Source organism: Aethalodelphis obliquidens, unplaced genomic scaffold (assembly GCF_003676395.1).
Source record: "Aethalodelphis obliquidens isolate GAN/ISIS:26980383/991018 unplaced genomic scaffold, ASM367639v1 scaffold13, whole genome shotgun sequence".
Classification (NCBI taxonomy): domain Eukaryota; kingdom Metazoa; phylum Chordata; class Mammalia; order Artiodactyla; family Delphinidae; genus Aethalodelphis; species Aethalodelphis obliquidens.
This window is the reverse complement of record NW_020837957.1, coordinates 25,422,845-25,449,668: the sequence shown is the minus strand read 5'-3', so window position 1 is coordinate 25,449,668 and position 26,824 is coordinate 25,422,845. Positions and strand designations below refer to the sequence as shown.

General features: G+C 40.7%; 1 protein-coding gene across 2 annotated transcripts in view; it reads right to left on the bottom strand.

Moving 5' to 3' along the window:
• LRRC8B (leucine rich repeat containing 8 VRAC subunit B) overlaps positions 1–26,824 on the bottom strand; it is a 74,049-nt gene that overhangs the window by 38,945 nt on the left and 8,280 nt on the right. The window contains exon 2 of one of the 2 annotated variants that reach the window (XM_027114276.1): positions 329–437. The exons of the other annotated variant lie outside the window; for it this stretch is intronic. The gene's annotated coding sequence lies outside the window, so the exon portion shown is untranslated. The remainder of the gene's footprint in view (positions 1–328; positions 438–26,824) is intronic. 2 annotated transcript variants of the gene reach the window in all.

Here is a 26,824-nt window from a genome sequence, read left to right as displayed (position 1 = left end):
CTAGTGAAACAGAATCAACAACTGCTCCCTCCATCCTGCTTGCCTCTATTAAGTAATGAAGATCAACGTGAACAGGAGTGCATCCTACTGGCACAACCTCTTACAGAGAAACATTCACCCACCCCTGTAACGACAAGAGGAATAACCCAAGTTTAATCTGTATTTAAATGATCTTTTCCATGGGTTTTCTTCCTGGCCTTCCTATTAAAATGTGGTTAAACTAAATTTATGCCACATCACCTAAATAGGACCTTCTTTCTGAATGACTTAATAAAGAAGTATCGCATGTCTTCAATCTGTTAGTTACTTTGTTAGGCTTAGTTCTTACCTGACACTCTTAGGAGGAAGGGAGTATAGCAGGATGGTTAAGATCAAGTTCTGACTGTGTCATTTACCATCTGCTTGATCTCAGGTAAACTCAGTATCAATTTTCTCATCTGTAAAATAGAGATAATAATGGAGTTGTTTCAAGAATTAAATGAGATAACTATAAATCTAATGTTTAGCATAGCAGGAGGTACAAAGTAAATGCTCAAAAATGACAATTTATTAACTGAGTAGTAGGTTTATTTAAAGTGAATTCTTTAAAGGTTGGCTTTAAATTATCCTGTAAAGAGAAACCAGACTGGATATTAGGGGGGTTGGTTTTCCACCCAAGCTAGAGATTTCCATGCCATGTTTTGCAATGTATCACATGACTCCAGTTACTAGAAAGTGTTGTGCGATATAAATATAAATGTAATTTACCTCAATTATTTAATATATGACACACAGGGAAGACCAAGTATCGCGAAGCCAAAACAATACAAGGTGATGCAACATTTTTAAAAAGTTAACCTGTGCAAGTACCCTCTACTTTTTGATGCAATGCCTGTCTTCCCAATCAAGATTCATGCTGCAGACAAGTCAGACACAGCCAGTATCACCCAAGGCCATGTTTTAAAATCTATAATCACAGATGCACAACAATGTGAACGTGCTTCATGCCACAGAACTGTACACTTCAAAATGGTTAAAATCGTAAATTTTATATTACATATATTTTACCACACACAAAAAATCTATCATGTAAAACAGGAAGACTGTTCTGACTGCTTTAAAATGAACACAAATGGATTACACAAAATAAATATACAGCGGGCCCCCATGTACTAGAAAACACACCAACACATAAAAATATTATTTTACTGTGTCCAATTTGCTTTGTCCATAATTCATAGGTTATTAGAATAAATACTAAATATTTCACTATCAATTTTTTTTACCTTTAATTGGAAGGATTTGGGTGAGGGAGATATGTTCTCACTAATTTGCCTAGAAAAGGTGTGGGTCTCTTTTATACTAGATAAACAGCCATATATGAAGCTAACACATTCAAATATCTTCTAGTGACTAGCTAGGTAAACACACACATGAGATCTTTTTTTTCTCCTAAAATAACCACTGAAGCACCCACATGTTTACAGCAATCGATAATAACTTGAGATGAATTTGCAAAGTATTTGATCCTCTTGTTAATCTTTTATTTAGAGGTCAATTCAGCAGAAAGCATCTAGGACAGCCTTACAGGGTGCGAGTCGGGGTGAGGGAGAGGTTGGTGGTAAGGCAGAGAGATTGTGTGTGTGTGTGTGTGTGTGTGTGTGTGTGTGTGTGTGTGTGTGTAAGTGGTTAGAGAAGAGCCAGCATAATCCTTTACCTTAGTCATAGCAGACATACTTATCAGGCACTTACACTAGTCAATCAATCAATCCCTGAGGCTTTCACAATAACACGTATTTTTGTAGGACTGCCTTGTTACTTCCTTGGTCTCTGGATTATGTGTGGTAGAAATGTCCATTCAAGGCACGAGTGAATAAAGGTAGTGATCCATATCAAATGAGAGACAATTTAATAGCAATAGCTGCTCTGCCTCTCTGTAGGGCTATACTGAAGAAGGATGAGGGAATGTAGTAATGAAACAGGATGTTTAAATGAAGGAAAGTAACCATCACCATGGCACACAGAAGACGACTATGAGGCATCACACCCTAACACAAAGAACCCTGACTAGGTGTCAGGAGACCCGATTTCTACTCTCTACTTTACATCTAATTGACAGTATAGTGTTGGGCAAGTCATCTCACATCATCTGACCTGACTTCCCTCACTTGTCACGTTCGAGAGACAGACAAATGATAGCTGGACCCTCCACTTTCTGCATTCCACTATCCTGCGAGTTGATTAATTGCTGCTGGAGCTAAGGGAGACCCAATCTGAAGAAACTCCTACGGAGTGGTGAGAATCAAGAAGGGCTTTGAAAGAAGAAGGTGACAGCACCAGGAAAAGCATTAACCCGAAGATGGCTGCTGCATGTTTCCTTAGAAAGAGAGCACACGGAATGATCTGCAATTGGAAACTAATAAATTGGGCTTGCCAAAAAGAGTAAAAGTGGGTCATAGCAAGAAAAGAAGGTCATCAGGTCAAGCATATGAGGAAAGCATTGATTTTAATTGAAGGGAAAAAGGTGAGAGGGAACCTTGGAAGGGTCCTAATACTACCATCTCTCAGGCAGCGGGGTTCGCCAGGATTCAGTCACTGACCAGTAGCTTCTCTGCTCATGCACATGCTCTCCTGGGATGACATCCTCTATTCTTAAGAATTATCCAGGGCTTCCCTGGTGGCGCAGTGGTTAAGAATCTGACTGGCAATGCAGGGAACATGGGTTCAAGCCCTGGTCCGGGAAGATCCCACATGCCTCGGAGCAACTAAGTCCGTGCGCCACAACTACTGAGCCTGCGCTCTAGAGCTCGCAAGCCACAATTACTGAAGCCCTCACACCTAGAGCCCGTGCTCTGCAACAAGAGAAGCACTGCAATGAGAATCCTGTGCACCCCAACGAAGAGTAGGCCCCGCTCCCTGCAACTAGAGTAAGCCCATGTGCGGCAATGAAGACCCCAACGCAGCCAAAAATAAATAAATTAAAAACAAAAAAGAAAAATAAGATAAAGGAATTATCCACCACCTCCCTGTAGATGATTCCCCCAAATTATATGACAAGCCCAGCTCCCTGATCCTAAACTGCAGAATCATCTCCCCGCTATCTTCCCAGCTATACACTGAGATGCGTAGAAAACAAACTCAGCATGTCCCAAACTGAACCTGCCATTTCTTCTCACACCCACACCAAACCTGCTCTTCCTGAGTGCCTGAGTATTGGAAGCAACATTAACACTGAGAGCTGAATGATGTTGAAGGTTGACAGCAACATCAAGAGCTCAGGCACCTAACCCCAAACCTTCTTTTCCTCTATTTTCTGAAATCAATTGGTTCTTTTCTTAAACTACTCCCTTCTTTTGCATCCCTGCTACCACTGCCTTGGGTGGAGGCTGCCTCATCTTTGGGGAAGACAGCTGAAATATTCTCCTCTCTTCCCTTCCTTCGTCCCATTTCCATGTTGCAGCCAGAGACTCTTTCTAAAACACATCACCTCCTGATTTGGTTATTTGTCATTATAAGGACAATGTCTCAGGGAGGTGGTGGTGGGGCAGCAGCTGGCACTGGAACACGACGGAAACGAGTGCTATCCAGCTTCTCTTGTGGTTTTATTAGCTCTTGCTATTTCCTTCCCAGGAATGCTAGTGTCTGACCGCAAAAGGCTGGGCAGACTGGACATATTCTGTGATCACTCACTTGAGGACAGCTGGAATAGGAAGAACCACATGGCCACATGGCTCACCCTGGGCACGCACACAACCTCACAAGTTGGATATGGCTGCCTTTAACTTCAGCTCATGCTGCCCGTGTCATGGATTCTGATACAGTTTGGACTACTGCTGTGAGAGGAAGGAATTTTTAAAGCCTCTGGCTCTGTTTTCATCTACATGTTACTGGTGTCTAGGCTCCCAGAGATCAGGCATTTTTACAGAAGTTTTATTCTGCTTCCTGGACAGCAGCAGTCATTGCTAGGGCAGTCAATTCTGGAAGCATAGAGCCATGATCACTCCTCCTGCTGAGATGTTGCTCTGTGGATGTCCTGGAGCTGCTTTAGGTAACTGCAAACTGCCCACTTTTTATTTATCTTCATATCTTTTGTTCCCCTAACTCTCCACTCCCCCCACAAGTGAGGGTAAGAGGTAGGGGCTGGTTTTCTCTGCTCCCGGTGTGGAAAATATGCACTGGAACGATTCCCAGGCCCGTCTCCACCGCCATCTGCATGGGCTAAAGCAAACCACTCGCCCAAGTCCAGACCACCATGTCCTCGACTTCAAAACGTGGCCAATCATACTGGCCCTAAGCTGACAGTAGTGGTAAAAGAAATACTGTGGAAGCATTCTGAAATCATTAAAGGTGCACATAAATGTAAAGGGGAACTCATTAGAGAAAACCTTTTTTTTTTTTTTTTGCCAGTAATTTTAGAAGAGGATGTTTTTGGCCTTGGAGCATTATCCTAAACTGAAACAAAACAACCCATGGGGGCCTCCCTGGTGGTGCAGCGATTGCGAGTCCGCTTGCCAATGCAGGGGACACGGGTTCGTGCCCCGGTCCGGGAGGATCCCACATGCCGCGGAGCGGCTGGGCCCGTGAGCCATGGCCGCTGGGCCTGCGCGTCCGGAGCCTGTGCTCCGCAACGGGAGAGGCCACAACAGTGAGAGGCCCGCGTACCGCAAAACAAAACAAAACAAAACAAAAAACAAAACAAAGAAAAACAACCCATGAAGTGAGTCTTATTTACACCATCTTGGTTCCAAGGAAACAAAACGGCAAGTATTACAAGGTCACTGACACCCCCTCACACTTAAGTCCTACTACAAAGTCAGAAAGAATTTTTTTAAAAGGCACAGGGGTCCAGGTAGAAATATGTGACCAAAACACAAAACTGGCTGTAGTCTCCTCACTGTGAGAAGATAATAACGCGAGCAGAAAGTTCTTCTCCAAATCCACCTTGCAATGATGGACTGAAAATGGACCATTCACACTATCAACTAGGGATTTAAAAAAGAAAGAAAAAAACAACACCTGCAACCTCTGGCTCACAGTGCCAATGAACTGCAGCCATGCCTGTCTGCCCAACCCAGAGAGGACTTTGAAAACATCACGGTCAGCCAAGACTGCTTATCTCTTGCAGCTCCTATTTTCGCTGGAAGAAGGTGTGGGAAGTAAAGGATTGAGCAAGAGAATTAAGAGAGAAATAGGTCAGTTTCGAAAAAACCAGCTCTTGTGTCATCGGTGTTTCATGTAAAAAGTCCACTTTCACCTCGGTGTTAAATCAGTGCTTCATGTTTGCAACTTGGTTAATGGCTGCTGGTGGTCAAAAACATTGGTTTTCATTTGCTCCTCTGCTGGAGCAGAAAAATGTCTGGTCTCCATTTAGGATAAACATAGTGAGTTGTCTCTTTTTCCGACATTACCTTCTCTGACACCACCTGGGTGTCCTGCGATGCAATCCTATCCTGATACTTAAGTTAGTGCAAGATTCCACAGGTCTAAGTGCTCAGTCCCACAAGACTGCCCCCACTTTAGATGACAGTCTCAAGTCCCAGTTACTCAGATTACCCACCCTTTTGTTCAACTTAATTACAAATTCAGGGGCTCCCACAACCTCCTCCTCAAGGTTGATAATTCACTAGAATGACTCACAGAACTCAGGAAAACACTTTAGGTTTACAGGTTTATGGTAAAGGATACAACTCTGCACCGGTCAAACGGAAGAGATGCATAGGGAAAGGTATTTGGTGGTGTGTGTGGGGAGGGTGAGTGGTGGGTGTGGAGCTTTCATGCGCCGTCTGAGTACGCCACCCTCCCAGAACCTCGGTATGTTCACTCACCTGGAAGCTCCCACACTCTGTCATCTAGGGGTGTTTCTGGAAGTTTCATTACATAGGCATCATTGATTAAATCACAGGCCATTGGAGACTGAAAATCTCTAGCCCTTCCCCCGTCCTCAGAGGTCAGGGGGTAGACTGAAAGTTCTAACCCTCTAGTCACCTGGCTGGTCCCTCTGGCAACCAGTCCTCATCCTGAAGCTCCCTAGGGGCCCATCCAGAGTCACCCCATTAGCATAAAGCCAGGTAGGGCTGAGAGGGGCTCATCATGAGTAATAAAAGATGCTCGTGCCAGGAAATTCCAAGGGTGTTAGGAGCTCTGTGCCAGAAACTGAGGGCAAAGACCAAATATATATGTATTTCTTATTATACCACTCATAGACTCCCACTGCATGAGAATAGTCTTACAGGAGGGCTAATTCTTATTCAAACTAGCTGCAATTTGCAACAGTGCCAAGCAGTCCACTTAGAAGGCCAAGCTCACCTGCAAGGGCCAAATAGAGCAGGCAGTCATTTAAGCCACGGATGTCCTGAGTTAATGACTTAGAGAAGTTACTTCTTAAGGGACCCCTTCTCTGACCAGGCCCTTCACAATGTGTTCTTTTAGTTCTCTATTCCTTGTTTTCACAGCACTTAGCACACACCTTCGTGCAATTGTTCGATTAAGGTTTACTTCTCTCCCACTAAAGTATAAGCTCTATACTTTAGAGACATATACATGTCTCATGCTCATCATTGTATCCCCAGGGCTTAGTAGGCAGAAGCTGCTAGTAAATATTAAATGAACATTAAAAGAATTAAAATTAGAACCCCCTCCCCCCCCTTGCTTGGAGCAAAGACCAGAACAACTTCCTATAGTGACCACAGTATCTTATCTTCAAATCACCTAATTCCACAAGACATGCAAAGGCCCCTGAATCCTTTAGGAGATAAAGTCTCTATTCCAGCCCTATCAAAAAGAGAAAAGAGATTTAGCTTAGCCATGGCCTTACGAATAATTTGAGGCAGCTCTGGGGATACTGAAGTGATAAGAGTAAGGTCAGGCTTCTAAAAGAACCCACAAAGAACTAATAGGAAGCAGGTAGATTGTCCACATTCCAAAGAAGGTGAGTGGTAGGGTTTCTGCACATTGGGTTGGCCTTGGGCTTTAGAATTCAGAGGACTCTGCAGCTTCACTTGGTGTTAGCAAAGAAGAGAAGCCATGTTCTCTCTGGAACTGTGATGGCTTCCCAGGAAACAAAAGCCACATTCCCGGTCTGGAAGTTTAACACATGACTTCTAAACGAGGGTGGGGCTTGGTGTGGCTCAGGGACAAATCCAGCTGCACAGCGTGCATCATCTCCTGTCAGTGACCGAGTTTTCTCCTTTGTGCACAGCAAATGAATCTACAGTTATTTCTTAGCAACAGACTTGAAGGTAGAAGGATTGCCGCAAGAAAGCTAATGGTGTCTTTTCTTCCTGTCTCCATTTTTTTCCCCTAACCCCTACACAAGAAATAACATTTTTCTATTTACATTTGACAACATCTTGTGTTTCCATTGTGGGAAGTCTTATTCACTGAAGGAAGGCAACAACTTAGTCACTGTTAGTTGAACAGAGATAGAAATGAAGAGGGCCCTATGTGCTACCAACTTGTGTCATGGCCAGAGATGGGGTACCGAGAGAGTATAGGAGGACTGTCACATCTTGCATCCACTAAGTGTCCTCAACAATCATGACCTAGCTTCTGCTGGGTGCAAAGCATCATCATCCCAGATTTTGAAAGGGACATAAAGGTGTCAAACTCAAACATGAACTTCAAAAAGACCTTATGCTTTGGTAAATAATGCGTGAATACAAGAAAGATCAAACAAATGGATTACACAGTTATGTTTTAAGGCAATATATGCCAAAGAAATAATGGTCATTGCACAGGTGTTATGAGTTGGACCAAGAAAAATGCATAGGATTTATATAAATGGGAGGTGAAGGGATGAGGGGTAGAAGGGAGGATTAATATTTTTTGTGAAGGAATGAGGAACAAATAAAGAAGGTAGGAGGAAGCCAGGGTGAATTTAAGGAGTTAGTGAAGAGACATGTGTGGGTGGAATGGAAGTTTTGAGACAGTAATAATGGAGATAAGAGTGGAAAGTAGATTTGGGTCAAATAAAGTCTAGAATGTCAGGCTAAGAAGTTTTCAAGACACAGCTCAGCCCTTAGCATATAACAGGCACCTGAGAAATAACTGTTTTGAAATAAAAATATCACTTGTTGAATTAACAGTCATATATTTTTATGAGAGCAGAAAGGAATTTAGATTTGATCACACAAGCAGTAGGGAATCACTGATGGTATCTGAGCAGAGGAATGATGGAAAAAAATACATGTAAGGACATATTAGTGTATATTAGGGAAATTAATTTGAAAGCATCAGGAAGAATTCATTGGAAGGGATTTGAGAATGAGAGCAGGAAGCCTAATTCTATATTAGGGTATATATCAGACCACCTTGTAAAATAAAACATAAAGGACTTCATGATTAAAATATCAAGTAGAAAAGTAGTTATGCTTAAAAAAATTACGCTTTCAGATTAGCCAGTAAAATGATGCAACTGGACAAAACAATTAGATTTTGAGGGAGCAGACTTTTCCTAAAAGTCTTAATTGATGTTTTCAAAGGAGAAGTGGATTTGATTAGGTTTTCTACACTAGATGGTACTTGAAAACTTTGGTAGAAATTAGATGCATTGGGATAAAAATATCAGTTTTAGAATTAGTAGCCAAATATTTCATGCAATGTTATAACACATAAGAACAGTCATTTAAAACACACACACACACACACACACACACACACACACACACACACACACACACACACACAATGGTGCCTGATACACTAGTGGCCATGTTAGATACACTCTAAGCAAGCCATCAGCCCAAGAGTATACCGGGCCTTTCTTTTGGAAAAATCATTAGGCATTATGTCACTCACCATGCAATCAAACCTCTGTTTAAAATCAAGTTACAATTACTCTAATTATGGGCCTACATTTCACTTGATTCACAGCTGGTGCCTAATCAAACAGTTTTGTAGGCTTCAACACAAGGTAACTTAATTAAATTCAGTGGGAAAAGTTTTTTTTTTTCCCCTTAAGTTTTCTTTAAGCAACTGACTTACCAATTTAGGCATCAGAAATCTTATTTCTATAAAAATTACTACATGAACTAAATCTAAATCAAACCAAAATACATCTATTAAAAAACAATACTCATGTCTCATAAACACTTCGTTTAAATATTTCCCAGCAACAGCCTTGTGTGGACAAACCGGGAAGTGAAACCAAATATGATCATATTGTGAAAGCAGAGTAAAATGAAAGAGTACATTTGGAATTAGCTGAAGCACTATTAAGATTTCATTTAAAAACTCATCCCTTGGAAACATCAATTTAATTAAAGCAGTAATAAGAGGAATTGCAAAAGCAGAAGTCTTCATTTTGTCTGGCAATTTCCCTCAATGCGAATGCCTTTTCCTGTGGCCAGGTTGGCTCATCTGAAATGCTAGCGCTTACCTGGTGAATGCAGAACAGGGTTAAGCTATCATTTTCATGCTACTAAGTCAGCCCTGCAACAAAACAATCACAGTCTTTAATGACTTACTTTGGAGAAATGTACCTTTTGCTTCTAAGGTAACAAGCAAATCCCACTTCTCCTAATTGTTTTGCTGGGATTACTGTCATTTCCTGTATTTTACTTTAAATTATAAACTCCTTAAAAACAGGAACCATATTTTACAGTTGGATTAGATTGTTTTTTAACTGAGTATGAAGACTCAGTGACCCAGACATAGCAAGAGTTATAAATATATAACGATTATTCTTATTATTATTCTTATTCTTATTGTTCAAGGATAGTGTCATCAAACAAGACTTGTCACAGTTCATATTTTCCTTCTAGTCAGAATCATAAATCCCTGCACTCCACCACCATATCCCTCATTCCTAGAAGGATGCCTGGGGAAGAGGCAGCTAGAAGATACCTGTGCAAAAACAGAATGAAGTCTCACTATTATTTTTTATTCTTATTTTTGATTTTAAGCAGGATTTGAGTAAGCTTAATATGAGAAATAATGCAATATTTGTACGGGTATTTCTTAGCAATCTAAATAAGGTAGTTCCTAAACTACTTATGACTTCAGCAAGTAATCAGGTACCCCGTCAGACACTGCACAAACACAACGCAAAGGCGAACATCAGTGCTACTCTGCAGACAAAGCAGACACACTGCTGCTACACACGAGAATGAAATTTAAAGGGAAAAAAACCTATGTAAGTAGTGACATCCATTGGCACGTACATGTGCCTGTATAAACGTGTGTGTGCATAATAGTATACATAATCATGCGGGTAGTGAATTCGATAACCATTTGCTAGCCTACTCTGTGCAAGAAGTGTATTACTCCTAAGAAGATGAGGCAATTCTATTGCCATCGCGTAAACAGATTGAAGAGACTGCCTCCGGGTCTAACGAGCTCGGCTATGAACCCATAAGTCAGTATGGAGGCAGGCCAGCTGCCTAGGCCGTCTCCTTCCCTCTGGTCACCTCATTTTCTCCTGGTTACTCTCTCACTCACTGTACTTTCACTCTAGTGCCTGATACTTTATGCTTGTAATTACTGGATTCTCTTGACAGGGGAGAATTTGTTGAACATTTGCTGTGGTATGGGCTAAATAGGACAAGAAGGAATGACAGTCACCAAATGACAATTTATTTTACTTCTGCATTTCACCTCATATCTACCCTTAAAATACTCAAAGTTAGGGAGACGGGAAACATACACAAAATGAATAGGGAACGGGAATACGTATAATCAAGAATTAAACAGTATAGTTGAGACAACAGTGAGATACATCTGCATAATGCTTGAAAGTTTATGGAGCATTTTTTTCCCGTAAGTCATTTAAATCACTCACCTGACTTTACGATAAGGATACCAGCTCAGAGAGAAAAAAATAAACTGCCTAAGTCAGATGTCTGGTGAACAAGAGCTTGATCCCATAACTGACACCAAATATCGTGTTGTTCTCACCATCAGAAGCTGCCTCTCACAAAGGCCAACAATTATAGTTCAGGGAATGGAGAAAGCAGCACAGCTGATGTGCGTCTGAGCCTTTCGGGATATGCAGGAGCTAGATCAGGAAGGGCAAGAGCAGGGAGTCTTGAGTGGGGAAGAGCAATGAGGCAGCAGGTCCCACTGGGGAGGGAATCTTCATAGCCAGAGATGACTTCACAAATAAGTGAGGCACTTAGGACAGTTAGGACTTAAGATTCCAGAATGAAGAGTATGGCTTGACCTGACTCACAAAAGAGAACCATTATAGATTCTAAAACAGAATGCAAGCAATGTTTTAGGAGAAGTAACCCAGTGGGGCATGGGAGATACACTGGGGCAGGAGAAGGGAGGGGAGGCAGAATGGAGGCAAGGGTACCAGGTAGGATCCTACTGCAGTAATTCAATAACTGAGTAGTCAGGACCTGAACAGGGGAGTGTCAGTGAAAATGACAGGAGTGAATTTAAGTAGCAGTAACAGAAAAAATCGGACACTATTGGCTGATGGGAGAGATGAGGAAAGGAAATAGGAATAAAGTTGGGTGAAAGGCTTGATCATAAAGTGTGAGTTAATATTCCAATATTCATTGGAAGATCAATGAGCAATCTGGTGAATTTGCTCTTTCACTATGAATCAAGGATAATTTACTAACATAATTAAGGTTTTATACCTTTATTAGGGATTTGGTGTAGCTAAGTTTTGACCAAGTACTGCTCTTGGGAGTGAACCCCATGGAAAAGTTGAAGAAGGTGAGGTAAAAAGGCCATTTAGGTTCAGATCATAAAGAGACTTGGGTACCATGCTATGGAATCCATGAAGGTTTTTATACAAGGAAGTGAAATGACCTGGTCAGTGTCAAATTTCAAATTTAGAAATTTAGTATGTGCTGCTTTGATAGCAGCATGGAGGGTTCATTAGAAGGGGGAATGTACGATATAGGTTAAGAGACCAGATCAATAGTCCAAGGGATAAAAACAAGAAAGAAGGCTTGAACTAAGATGTGACTAAGCATGAGGAGAAGGGGGGATAAAAGCAAATACTTTTAAGTACCATCATTCTTTAGTACTTTCAAGCAGGTACTCTGCTAAATAGTTTATGGGCATGGATTCTAGAGTTACTCAGGTGTTGGTCAGGACTGGTGGCAGACTAGATATTAAGCCAAGGCTCAAGGACAAGAGACCACCCTGGTTTGGGCCACAAGGTCAATGGTGAAAATTGGTCAGTGGAGGCTGATGAATGTGGTTTTTAAAAACACTGAGTTTGCAGTACCTGTGGGTCATTTAGGTGGTGAGGTCTAGTAGGCAGCTGGAAATGAACTGGAGCCCTGGGGAGAGGAGAACATATGTGTTTGTTAGACTGTTCGTTTTTGCTGCTGACCTTGGCCAATGTTGGAGTTAAAGGCTTGCACTTGGTAATTTGGAATAGAGAAGTAAACGTAGACTGAGTCCATCTCCTGCATAAAGGAGTTAGTTCAGTTAATACTTGCCTTTGTGAATATTTCTATTTAAAGATGAGACAATTTAATTTTTTATGAAGGCAATCAAGTTGACTAAAACATGTCTATATGTTATAAAACACACACACACACACACACACACACACACACACACACACACACACATCTCTTTGTGTGGCTTCTACTTGTCTGCCCAACTGGAGGTAAACAGGACTGGAAGATTTTTTTTTTTGCAGTACGCGGGCCTCTCGCTGTTGTGGCCTCTCCCGTTGCAGAGCACAGGCTCCGGACGCGCAGGCTCAGCGGCCATGGCTCACGGTCCCAGCCGCTCCGCGGCATGTGGGATCCTCCCGGACCGGGGCACGAACCCGTGTCCCCTGCATCGGCAGGCGGACTCTCAACCACTGCGCCACCAGGGAAGCCCAGGACTGGAAGATTTTAAATAACTTCCAGGCTCCCTGTTGTAGGTGCTCACTACCATCCTGATCATGAATGGCCAACTCTCTAACAAAATGTGTAAGGGCATATTTTTCATTGTACTTCAGTGTAAAAAAGCTGCTCTCCCATGCTACTTAAACTTCATCTTGTGCTTTAAACCTGCTGGTTGGTTGTAGGAACAGTGAATATATTTAGCTCATCAACAGAGTTAATAGAAACAGGAAGGAATTTCAGATGTGGTATGTTTTGTATTTTTATAAATATCAATCTTTCCTTTGCTAGCTTTGATAGAATTGGGAAATGTATCCTTGGGGAATCCAATTCTGAAGAATACTTCTTGTTTTGTTCTTCTCTATGTAATTTATCTCTGTTTAATGTACTATATAATTATTTTGTCTATTTTCTGTGTCTACCCACTAGGCAGTAAGCTCCAGGAGCACAGACCTTTTATCTGTAAGGTTCAGTGATGTATCCCCAGCTTTTAACTCAGATAATAGGAGCTCAATAAATAACTGCTGAGTGAATAAATCACAGTCCTGTGATTACTGTACTTCAAGAACTTGACGTGTTTTTCCTTAGCAATCATGACTCAATCTCCATGTTCCAACTTCTTCTTGAACCATGCTTTCTATTTACATACTCCAGAGAAATTCTTTTAGGACCTGTATCATGGTGGGATCCTGCAGGGCATTGAAGGTTATTGGTACAAAGAAATGAAAATGGGGAAAACTGTAGCCAAGTGTCAAAACCTCCTAGGTTCTCCAGGTGATTCCTCTGCGTAGTTCTGTCTTATAAGGAAGAGTTATGATTCTTCTACCCTCCTACCCTGACTTCTGGTTTCCTGATCTCAATTCCTGTTTTCAGCATCTGCTTCAAGCTAGACTTCCTTTTGGTATTCTGACCCCAGCTTACCTGAGTTTGACATCTGTTATTTTCATTGCTTGACATTTTGATTTGGGGGGGGGGGGGGCGGGGGGGTTAAACCTAGGGAATGGTCTAAGCCTGTATTTCTTACACAGCCTAGAAACTCACATAACTTAAAATTATAAGATATTATAGACTACTTTCCCCTCAAGGTTCTTATTGCTCTTCCCTGTCCCCCTTATAAATCTAATAATTTCCGCACCACTCTGTCTGATGGGCTAATCACCGTGACCACTTGCATTCCTTATTCTATATAAATTTTTTTTCTGGTCAACTACATTTGGTAAGTAGGAATTATTATACAAACAAAGACACGAAGAAAACTACTACCATTCTCCAGATGCATATTACGAATGAAATTTAAAAGGACTTCAAACTTAGAAAAAAAGAGATGTATTCTAAGCTACAAATTTATGCTACAAACTATCCATTTGATGTCTAGATATATACTAGAAAAAATACTGTACTTCTGCACTTTTTTGTGAGATGTAGTCAGTATACAACCTAGGCTATGTGCTTTAAGTCACTGGATTGGGTCTAATTTAATTCATAGGCCAACAATTCCAAACGCATCAATTCTACCAGCAAGCCAATGTTTAGAAAGGCTCTCTTCATCTGCAGAGAAGACAATTCACTTGACAGCACTCCTTTCTTGAGAAATGACTCAAATCAGTTAGACTGAAAATAAATCTAGAGGGTACACAGCTGTCATACAGCCCAAAGTAGTCCTCTGAGCAATAACTTGATTCATTTTTCCCTAACTGTACAACTGGTTCTGCAAACAGGATTGCAATCCAACAATGCATTTTTGCCCCACTGTGAAGAGAGAGCTTTTCAGTGCCCGTGTTGGATTCCTTTATACTTACAGGTATGGTAAACTGCACATAGTGATTCCTTGATTTTATTTAATGAGAAACAGACATTTAAGCTCAATGATCTATGTCAACCAGTTACAAATAAGGTCTCTAAAAGTAGAGAATAATATTTTATCAATGTTAGCATCAAAGTCTGAGGGACAGACAGGTACCAGATTGCCTCCTGGGTATAGGTAACTTATTTATTTATATTGTAACATTCCTTAATTATTAACTTTTTATTATGGAAAATTTAAAACATACACAAAAGTAGAGAGAGTAGTAGTATAATGAAGCCCATGTGCCCATCACTCTGATACAACAGTCATGATACCCACTCCAACTGGATTATTTGAAACAAATTCTAGACATTATATTTTATCTGGCTTATTTCAGTATGCATCTCCAAAAGGTAAAGAGTTTAAAAAATATAACCACAATATCATAATCATACCCAGTAGTGTGCTGGTAGGTATTTTACAACCAGTTCTCTGGCCAGGGGGGCGGGGAGGGAGGAGGGGGATGGCCCTGATATGTAGTCTTTGCCAATTTCCGTGGGGTTGATAATAAACGTGCAGCACACATTCAGTACCTCGACTACGCAGAGACATTAGCTACAAATAACCTTAAGAGCACAGATAACAGCAAATTATAGAAAAATTAGTAGGAAGTGATAAATTTTGGGTGTTACTTTTATTTTAATACTTGAAGTTTGTGTAATTTTTTAATGCTTGTGTTTAACAACTGGCTTGCAAAATTCCTGAAAACATAACAATCGTCTCTCGTCAACTCTAGCATACCACTGAATCACATCCAAATAATTAATAATTCCTTAATATTACCAACTCTCCAAATTTCTCTCCTATTTTTCCTCAGCAATAGAGAAACATTTTAAGCAGGAAGGAAGAGGGAACTTTGCTTCAGAAAGCTACAGCAAAGAGTTAGGCTTTCTAAACGGTTGGGTGCTTCTGTGTGTAACTGTCTGCTGTTAAAGGCTGTTTCCAGGAGGTTAAATTAGGTGCCGTCATGCATATGTGCCTCTATATTACTGGGCAATCAGCAGTGTTTTTATTTTGCTTTTACTGCCCATTCTCAGGCACACGAGAGAGAGAGTTTGAAAAGGAGTAGAGAAGGAACTTGGCAGATGGGAAAATAAGTCCTTTCCAGGTAAACAACCATAAAATGATGGAGTGTTCTACAAGAAAGATTCCTAAGATGTGACACCTTCTGTCACACCACTGTTGAAACTCAGTTTGTAAAAGCCCTCTTTAAATGTGCCTTCCAGAACTGAATACGGCATGTCAGGTGTGGTGGTGGCTAAGACACCCCCCTAAGTGGGTCTGCTGTCATCCCTGATGAGGATGCCAGGCTGCACTGTGACCCCACCTTCAGCTCATAGTCAAGTCCAACTTAAGTCTCGTAAATGAACTAGTGTCTACCGGCACTCACCCAGACTCCAGAGTGTACATTCATGAACTCCCTCCCACCACCAAATGCGTTTCCAAACTATCTTTCCAACATCATTTCCCACTATGCCTTTGAACAAACCCTTTATTCCAGATAGGCCAGCCTACCCACTGTCCAAAAATATTACATACCATTTTTATATTTTAAACTTTTTATTATGAAAACTCCCTAATATAAAAGTATAAATAATAGTATAAGGAAGCCCCGTGTACCCTTCACTCAGCTTCAACAATTATCAACTCATATCACACCCATGCCCAGGATTATTTTGAAGCAAATCCTGGACGTATCATTTCACAATTATTTCAGTACTGCATACATTCTGTCCCGTACGTCTCTGCTCAGATATTTCCCTTCCACCCCCTTCACCTTTCCAAATTCTATCTCATCCTGCCAGGCTCAGTTTGGGTCTCACTTCCTACATTGTTTCCACTGAACTTGTCACTTAGTTATATGTCTCCTTGGGCATCTCTCTTATTGCTGTCCTGCTGTTCTGTACCTCCTAAGCTGTATACTCACAATGTCATTAGCCTGGAAAGCAGGAAACTGCTCTCACTACACAGACAGTGCAATGATAATGCTTAGTAGGAAGAGTACTAAAGAATAACAACCTGGTTTTAGAAAGTTTATTAAAATTCGGTACACCAATTTCACACAGCCTATTGACTCAATTGCTTATATGGCAAACATCTCATGGCATAGAACAGGGTGTGCCCACAAAGTATGACAGGCCAGAAAGAACACTAGACATGAAGCTAAAAGAACTAGCTCTTCTCCTAGTCCTTCTGTTTGTGTGTCATGTTGGGTTATATTGAGTGACTTCTCAAAGTTCACCTATAAAATAGGAATTAACTGTAGCCATTCTCTATCTCTCTCTCTCTCTCTCTCTCTCTCACTGGACTGTCAGAGTCAAATGCGATTATGTATGTAAAGATGGCCTTGTAATCACAAAGCATGTTGTTGATACACATCATTACCGGTAAATGCAGAAACGGCTGGCCATCTGATTTGATAATAAGAAAAACTATTGCTTTGGATCCTGAATATATGAGAATAAATTTAAGCTCTCAACAGGGAAAATGGGAATGTGAAAGATAGTACAGAGATCAGATGGGATTTAGAACCAACAAAATTAACCCTAGAGGAATTCAGGAGCATACCTGGATTCTAGTTCAAACACCACTGCCTTATAATTAAAACAGACCAATTAAAGGACCCCGAAAAAGAGACTGCAAAGGAAGCAAGATATACTGTCAGCTATTTAAGAAAAATTCCTGTTACGTTACTTAAATGAAAAGGCAAAATTCAACACCTGATGCCCTCCTTCAAATAAAACTGCAGAATTATCCCCCAAAATGGCTATAATTCTGAATTTATTTTCTCCTAGGACATTTTCAAAGTCTTTGACTTCTCAACTTTTCCTTTTGCTTTGTCAAAGAACAATCATTACTATCACTCTGCAAACATTTATCATATTATACTAAACACTACTTAAATTACAATAGAATTGAGGTCTCTCCTTCCTCCAGCAGAAAAGAGGATAGATGGCTTTATCAAAAAAATGCTGTTCTGCAACTGACACTGCTAGCTGTCATTGGAGTCCTGTGAGAGACAGGTTCAGCCTATCTAAACCATCCATTAGAATATTAATATTATACGTTTTCTTGCAAGTAAACGAAAATTACAAGGGGTGAGGAAAAGGCTTAAATTTTTTAAAACTCTGGATAATCTAGGCCAATGTAGAAAAAAGGGTTTTTCAACTTTGGACATTAACAGAATTTAGCAATAGTTGGTAAAAACAACAGCTGCTAAGCCTGGTAAACCCACATGAGATTATTAGGTCAAAAATCACAGAAATACAGAGAACATTTCAAAACTCCCAGCACACTGACAACAAAGCACCAAAGTGAAATCTCATTAGGAAAGGAAATGGTTTTAGAAAGAACTTTTTTTTTTATAAGACTGCTGCACCATGTGTAACATCTCTGAGGACTTCACTAGAGAGGAAAAACACAGAATCAAGAGTGAACTACAGAACAGTTTCCTTCCTCTGTTCCCTTTCCCCTCTCATCATTCTCCAATGCACACACCAGGCAACTCTCTGCATCCTTACAACTCATTCTCCATTCACAAAAACACTGATACAGAGATTTAAAAAAAAAATCATCATTTTTCAAAAATGAGATCATATTGTTAGAATAAACTTTCTCTCGTCTAGATCACTTTAAGATAAGGAAACTACCAGTCACTGATTCAGTCACCTTCATGCAGAACAGGAAAAGAAACAAAGGAGCTCCAAGGCTTCTAACAGATAAAAATGAGAATTTTATGCTCTCTAGATTTATGTGGCTTCTGAGTATTGTTACCCATGCCGATCAATTATCATGAAAGACTTTTCAAAGTTAAAGTCTACACATCGCAAAATATGCATTAAAAATGTGAAGGACCATAAGTTTTTTACTTGTTCATTTGCTGAATAATTCAAGGTTGAATTTCAGAGAATGTGAAGATTGAACAAATTTCAGGCTATAACAAAAACTTAGAGGCTTTTCCAATCTGGTCCTGGGACAGCTATAATTTCTTCTAATTTGTAGTGTTCCTGTACAATCAATAACTATATAAAAGCCTAATTTTCCAGCATTAGGTACTTTGACTCTAAAAATAACCAGGAAAAAGTCCATTTAAGCCTAGTTAACTGAAACAACAAATTATAAATCATCAAAAGACAAATCAAGTGGAACCTACCCTAATAGTTCTTCCTAGGTAGATAAGACAAAACAAGCCCAGTGTTTTGTGAGGCCCTTACAAGTAGCTGATGTGAGGATGAAGTAGTCAAGTTCGCTCAGTATATTGTAACACTCAGTTGTGGAAGCTAATGCTCACTCACCACAAGATAACCAACCACATGTAAATATTCTTCTAAGCCCTTTATATCCATTAACTAATTTATGCTCCCAACAACTCCATGAGGTTATCTCCACTTTACAGATGAGGCAACTGAGACAGAGTTATGGGATTTATCTATGCCTGCACAACCAGTAAACTCGTAAGACTGGCAAGAATGTGAATAATCTTCAAAGACATCTCTGAGGGGAATAAAAAGTAGCTCAGCTCAATAAAATGAACAGCACACTAAACGTACATTCGTTCATTCACCCCTTCCTTCAGTCATGGGTGTAGCAGGAGGAGTCAGCAAAATGACTAAGGAGAGTGAACTCTTATCCTGACTAACATCTACCTTATTTGCGAGCTAAGCTACACAGTCTCTCAGAACACCAGCTTAATCGTAAAAATAGACATAGCTCTACCTGGCCTTTCTCCCTTCACATTGATGATAACATCAAATGCAATGGATACTCCTTTCGCCCAGGAGGCTTCAGAAAACAACTGCCCATGAAGGAGGAAACTCCTGGCAAATACAAGCCCTGCTCCCCCCATAAAACCTACGCAACGTGCCCACAGTTTTCAAGCCTTCTGGGAAACAAGGAACTGTCCTGTGTGGAGTGATTACCTGCTTTCCACAGACTTCTCCTGTGCAAAAAGAGTCATTATTCTTCCCACAGAACACACACTACTTCTCCCAAGTCTTCTCTCATTTCTAGTAAGACGCTCTACTCATGTTTAGAAGCTGTCTTAATCCATTCGGGCTGCTATCACAAACTCCCATAGACTGGGCGGCTCAATCAACAACATTTATTTCTCACAGTTCTAGAACCTGAGAAGTCCAGTACCAAGGTGCCAGAAGATTCAGTGTCTGGTGAGAGCTCACTTGCTGGTTCACAGAAGGACCTCTTCTCGTTGTGTCCACACATGGTTGGAAGGGCAAGGAGTTCTCGGAGTCTCTTTCATAAGGGCACTAATCCTATTCTTGAAGGCTCTACCCCCATGACTTAATTACCTCCCAAAGACACCCTCCCCAATACCGTCACCTTAAGGGTTAGGTTTTAACATACGAATTTTGCGGGGGACATACTCAGCCTATAGCAAAGCTATGATTTTTAAAGTTGTGCTAATATAAGTACATTCACTGGTAACCTGAAATTTGAGGATTTGGGGGACTCCATAAATAATCAGAAGGAACTTAGTCCCTTCCTTCTACAAAAAACTGAAAAGTTATAAATTATAGTAAAACTAGTAAAACTTCAGTAAGCATAGATGGACTTATGTAATTACCATGGGATGCTTGTGATGAAAGAAAATGAGAATATGTACTCCTATGACCTCTTCCTCAAGTTTCTTTCATATGAGCCTCCTCTGCTCCATCCCCACTGCCCTACTGGGTCTCCCAACATGACCTCTCACATCTCCAACACATCCTCCACATAACGGCCAGCATCACTTCCCAAAACAAATCTGATGTTACCTTCTGCTTCAAAACCTTCCTTGTGGCTCCTGGGCTCCTCCTGATGAAGCTGAGTGCTGCTTATGGGGTTAAAAATGTATCTCTAAGGCCACCCCAGGCAGAGGCTGAGCCAGAATCAGCACTGGGAGTTCCAACTCCCACTCTAGTCTCCAGTGTTCTCATTCCTGCATTCATGACACAAAGGGGAATAGCTGACTTTGGCAGGGAGGGCTACACTGGGTATATATTTAAAAAACTCAAAGTGTGAGATTGATTCCAAGCATATTTTCACATCAGTGTAAGAGACATTATAGCAGATAAAACTGGCAAAATACTATTTCATCAGGCAAAAAGAAAGGAGCCACATGGCCAAAGAAACAAGATTTTAGAGCCAAAAAGAACTTCAGGCCCTCATGCCACAATGCAACAGACACATAGAATGTTCACCTACTTTAGCTCCAAAAATTTGATTCACATCCCATGACTTTACATACTAAAACATTGTGCTAAAAACTATTTTCCCTCTACATAAAACACAAACATAAAACATAAGTGATGCATAAGTGTTTTATAAGTGATTATAAAACATAATATTCGGGGCTTCCCTGGTGGCGCAGTGGTTGAGATTCCGCCTGCCAATGCAGGGGACGCGGGTTCGTGTCCCAGTCCGGGAGGATCCCACATGCCGCAGAGCGGCTGGGCCCGTGAGCCATGGCTGCTGAGCCTGCGCGTCCAGAGCCTGTGCTCCGCAACCGGAGAGGCCACAACAGTGAGAGGCCCGCGTACTGCAAAAGAAAAATAAATTAATAATAATAATATTCAATTTAAAAATAAGTGTCTGGAAATTGGAATTGGTTAATTGGAATATTTTATTTAATCTTTGGGTATTTCATTATGGGTGTCTAAGAACCTGATACTTGAAGATGTAATATATGAAAGAATGAACATACATGTGGGAAGGTTAAAAACTACCTGTGGGCACCTCCTCCCAGATCTTATGGAAAACACTAATTTCCATAATATAGAGAGAATATTTAATTGTAATTCTAAAACAAGCACAAAATAAGTGCACATTAGTTTAACCACTTATTTTTAAAAATTCAATGGATGGGAGCAAATACTGCAAGCTATCAGTAATCAAGACAGATTTGTATTTAATTTTTTAAAAAGTCTAATACTGATAAATACTTTGAAGGGAGGAAAACCTAAGCTGGCAAATCTCCTCTACTGAATGATTAAGTTGAACAATACTAACTCAAGCATAGGATTAACAACTGGTAAACCATAAAACCAGCCCAAGATTCCTCCCATGTAATATGCTCCAGTAGATTTGTCTTTTGCAGTGGGGTGACTCTGTGGCATTTATTTCTGTACTACATCCCCTCCACAGGCTCCTAATGCTCTTTGCTCACCTTCATGATTATGGGTAAAGAAAGGTCTGGTGAAGTGTAGAACAATGGGAAAAGTAGGGCCTGAATCAGCTCATAACCCCAGTGCCCCCTCCCAGTTGGGTTGGTCCAGTTCTACCACCAATAAAGAACCACCCATGCCTGAAAAAACCCAGATCCCTTTTTAGCATTGTGAACCATGTAGGAGATGCTTATTATATCTGCTTTGTTCTCTATTTCTACGGTGCCCATCACCATAGCAACAAGGCACACAGATGGAAAAGTAGGCTAGAAATACCTAGAAATGGGGGTGGGGATGGGGACTATGGAAGAAAGGGCCTTTCACTGGTTAAGAGAGAAAAAGGCTAGAACTCTTCTATAAACACAACACTACGGGGCACTTCTAATGGAAAAAGTAGGTCTTCTTTGCAACAACAGAAAGCAGCCTAAAAACTCAATAAATATCAGTGCTTGTAGGAGGTAGAGTGGCTAACTTTTGGAGGTTTTAAAGCCAGGTCTATTTTATTAGAAAATCTTTTGTGCAAATCAAAACCTTTACACAGCATCCAATTTTGGAAATTACACATTAGTTCCGCAGCGTGTATGATTACTACTTAAAATTTTTGGTTATTTTGTTGTACTAAAGGTTGAGACATCTGTTAAGGAAGTGTGGCTGGGAAGATAAGTTGATACAATGAACATTTTCCTGAAAGTGACAAGTTTATCTTCCAAGTTTTTGTACAAAATATCCCCAGAGGAAATCACTGGGTGGAGTGGTGAGGGTGACTGTTGTTTCACCCTAGGGAGTCCCTGTCCCCGTCAAAACTGGGACAAGGTCTTTCCCACCTCCAGGCCCTCTGCTGTCTGTAAGAACATCTTCACACTCCAAGGTCTCTATTTTGGTTTTTGTTTGTCTTTTCCTTTTCTACTGCCAGCCTGAGTCCTCCTTGTTCATAATTTTCTAGGACATTTGGAATGCTTGGGATATTATTTATATTGTTACTGGTCAGGAAATAGAACAAGGAGCCACACTGGCCACATAAGCTACTTGGGGAGGTTTTCTACGTAAATAAAAATGGTGTATATATTAAAAAACAAGAGATGATTTATGGACCAAATTGAGAGAGTTTAACACTAGCAACTTAGAGAGTTTAGCAGAAAAAGCAATGGACAACTTTATGGGAATCTTAGGTCCTTGACTCAGCCGCTAACTAGCTGTGACACTGGATGATTTTTACTTTCCCTTTTTCAACCTTAATGTCTTATCAGTAAAAAGAAAAACTGAGATGGAACAGGGATATGAACTTGAGGTGTTCTAAGGATGATTTCAAGGCATGTTAAAATGTTATGCATATGTGTGTAGTATTCTGGGAAAGACCCTCAAGGATACCTATAATATAAAAAGGTTAAAAATCGATACTCTGTAAGATCTCTTCCACACAACTCTAGAATACCATGACTTGAATCAACTTACCCAAATAAACTCAAGGCTTTGAGCTCAGACTCAGGTGAGTGTAATACTCAGGTCTTCTCAAAAGTCCTCACCCAAGGGACGCTCTCCCTGACCACCCTGTGTCACCAAACACTACCAGCCGCCAACCGCTCTCTAGCCCTGTACGCTGCTTCATTGTTCATCAGAGCACTCAGTACATGATATTATATGTTGGATTTGCTTATCGTCTATCTTCCCTCCTCTAGGATGTACGCTCCATGCTGTTTTCTTCATTGTTGGATTTATTCTCAGTGCCTGGCAAATATTAAGTGCTCAAAAAATATTGAATAAGTTTTTTCTTAATCCATAAAATGAAGCATGGCAGACCCAAAATTCAAATACATTTTTTTTCTTTTAAAAAATCTGGGGGGGGGAGCTTCCCTGGTGGCGCAGTGGTTGAGAGTCCGCCTGCCGATGGAGGGGACGCGGGTTCGTGCCCCGGTCCGGGAAGATCCCACATGCTGCAAGAGCGGCTGGGCCCGTGAGCCATGGCCACTGAGCCTGCGCGTCCGGAGCCTGTGCTCCGTAACGGGAGAGGCCACAACAGTGAGAGGCCCGTGTACCGCAAAAAAAAAAAAAAAAAAAATCTGGGGGCCTGCTAAGAGCAATGTACTCTACTAAGCATTTTGTGAGCGTATCTGTCTTACTTAATCTTCATATGATCACATTAAGGCAAGCTTTTCAATTTTTAGAGCCTTCTATAAAGTAACACATCTGGGAAAAGGAGGCAGGCAACATACTGTAGAAAAAGTTGTTTCATCAGGTACCAGATCTACAGCTAACTTGCAGAGTCTGCTGAGACAAGCCACAATCCCCTTATAAACTCAGTATCCACATTTGTACCCATCTCCCACAGGTCATCAGGAGAATAAACGTGCATATAAATGCTTCAGTATGTTAGAAGTGATGTACAAATGTATAATAGAGTAAGCAATGTGGTGGGGGGGTCCCTGTAAAGTGTTTCAGTAGGATCTGCTACAAGCTGCTGGGAGAAGGCAAGAGCACAGGGGACATCTGTACAGTGTCCTTACATACAGGGTGTCAAGAGCATCCAGGATCCAGGAGGACCCAATAAAGACTTACTAATCAATGGGAATGATAGCCAGGCTCAACTCCTCTCCCTTCAGAATGCATTACTCTGTAAAGAAAAAAATGTCCCAAACCTAGCCTGGGACCAAACCTTTTTGCATGTAATTCACAACCTCCTCTTGGAAAGAAATTAGCATTCCTGATAAAACACTGCAGAAAACTTTTTTTCAATGGGATTAAGACTTGCTCTTAGAAATCAGTCACCCACTGACCTAGGTGACTGTCAGTCAAGCACCTGGTGATCCTTACCAACATTCTATTTGTATATAGTCTAACAATGCGTATAAAAAATTATGTATTATTTCTAAATATTCTAGGAGAGTTTGAGTGTACATTCCTAAAATGGATAATGGTGATTCTATCACTTTGGTATCAAATTAGCTTCCATCAAATCTTTTTAAAAGAGTGATAAGCTCTAACCATGCTCTTTCCCTTTTGAATGTTTTTGTCCACCAAGAAGAAATCTTTAAATTGGCCTATTGGGGCCTTTTTCCTTAGAGTTGGTAGCGAATTTGACTGAAAAGTTTTCTTTAGCACCCAAACCAGTTGATCTTCAAAGTGGGGTAAGGGGTTTGGGGGCTTTTTGTTTTTGGAAAGGAGGAGCACTCTGGTAGAATCTACTTCCAGATCACCAATTAACCCTGTCTAAAAGTATGTGCTTCAGAACACCTGATGTCCAGCTGGTTCCTTCTGGCCATCTCCCTTTTTTCCCTTTTCACAGTCATCCGCTCCCCACGTTCCACAAGAAAGGTAAACATCTCATTTCTCAGGAGTCTGCTTGTGGTGGATTGCCTTGGGGAGTAAAAATCTCCAGGGCTCCAAGCTGAGGGTCATTTGAAATACCTGTAGGGTTATAGATGTTAAGAAAGTGATTGACTTTCAAGACTGAGAAATCCTTTTGGGAGTTGGGGAAAGTATCCATTTCTTTGCTTCAAACAACACTGGAGGGAGACCCAATCAAGTTGTTAAGACAACAGAACATGGAAAATCATTTTTGTGATCAATCACTAGGTAACTTTTGTCATACACCTCAGGAGTTTAAAAAATAGAGTGGAATTATACTGCCTTCATTCCCATGCACTTATATATGTGGTAAGGTGTCTTAAGCATTGACACTTAAAAAGAAGCCTTGATTATGCAGCCTATCTTATTTTAGCAATAAGTTTTACTTATGCATAAGTAAACTCTTTTTAAGCCCCAGGCATCTCACTGAGAAGTTATTTTCCATAAAATTTGACCTATGCTTAATACTTATTCATCAAAATTCTAATATACTTGTTCTGGTCAATCGTATATTAGTCAAAATCATAAAAACTCAATCCAAGTGAAATTTTGTTTAACATTTAGAGGCTTATTGTCACAAGAACTTAAAAAAAATATAGTGTGTATATATGTGCATCACAAGAGTATGATAAGGTAATCAATGAAAGATTTTCAAACATAAGACTGTCAAATGGGGATTAGGTTATATAGAAGAAGAATGAAATGAGTTCCACAAGGGAAACAACTATGTAAAAATTCCCAGCTTTTCTAGACCAGCTTGTTTGTGTGTTTTTTAAATGGATGACACGGTAGACATGAAATCACTGTGATATTTAATTTAGCTTCCACTGGGTACATTAAAAAGAGTGTTTTTTTTAATCAATATTTATAATATCAGAAGTGTCATTTTTTACAACTATAAAAAAATTTAGACATTAACTTTTAAAATGTATGAGGAGAGGACACAGTGTTTCAAAATCCTTTGAGGGGGTACTGGACAAAAATCATTATCAGACACTTTATTCTAAACTCCTTTATTCTAAGGACTTCCCTGGTGGTCCAGCAGTTAAGACACCACGCTCCCAATGCAGGGGGCCTGGGTTCAATCCCTGGTCAGGGAACTAGAGCCCACATATCACAACTAAGACCCCATGCAGCCAGATTAAAAAAAAAAAAAAGGGCTTCCCTGGTGGCGCAGTGGTTGAGAGTCCGCCTGCCGATGCAGGGGACATGGGTTCGTGCCCCGGTCCGGGAAGATCCCACATGCCGTGGAGCAGTTAGGCCCGTGAGCCATGGCCGCTGAGCCTGCGTGTCCGGAGCCTGTGCTCCACAACGGGAGAGGCCACGACAGTGAGAGCCCCGCGTACCGCAAAAAAAAAAAAAAAAAAAAAAAAAAGTTGCTTCTATCTTGCTGTCCTCTGTGCCCAAGTTTAGTCCCCAAAGCCTGGAATTGAAAGCACCCTTGGGGATCCTAAACTGCCTGTAAGCCAAGAACCTGTGCTGACCATCTAAACTTTTGACTTCTAATAGAAAGAGCCAGAATTATTTCAGTAAAGTCCAAAAGCTGAGTCAAGCATCCCCTGCAAATGGCCAAATCCAGAACTCTAAACACAGTAAGCGTTCAGTAAACACTAGCTCATTAACAAAATATTTTGGTCATTCAACTGATATCTATTAACAGCATATATACAAGAACTCTTCTTCCTACTTCTAACCTT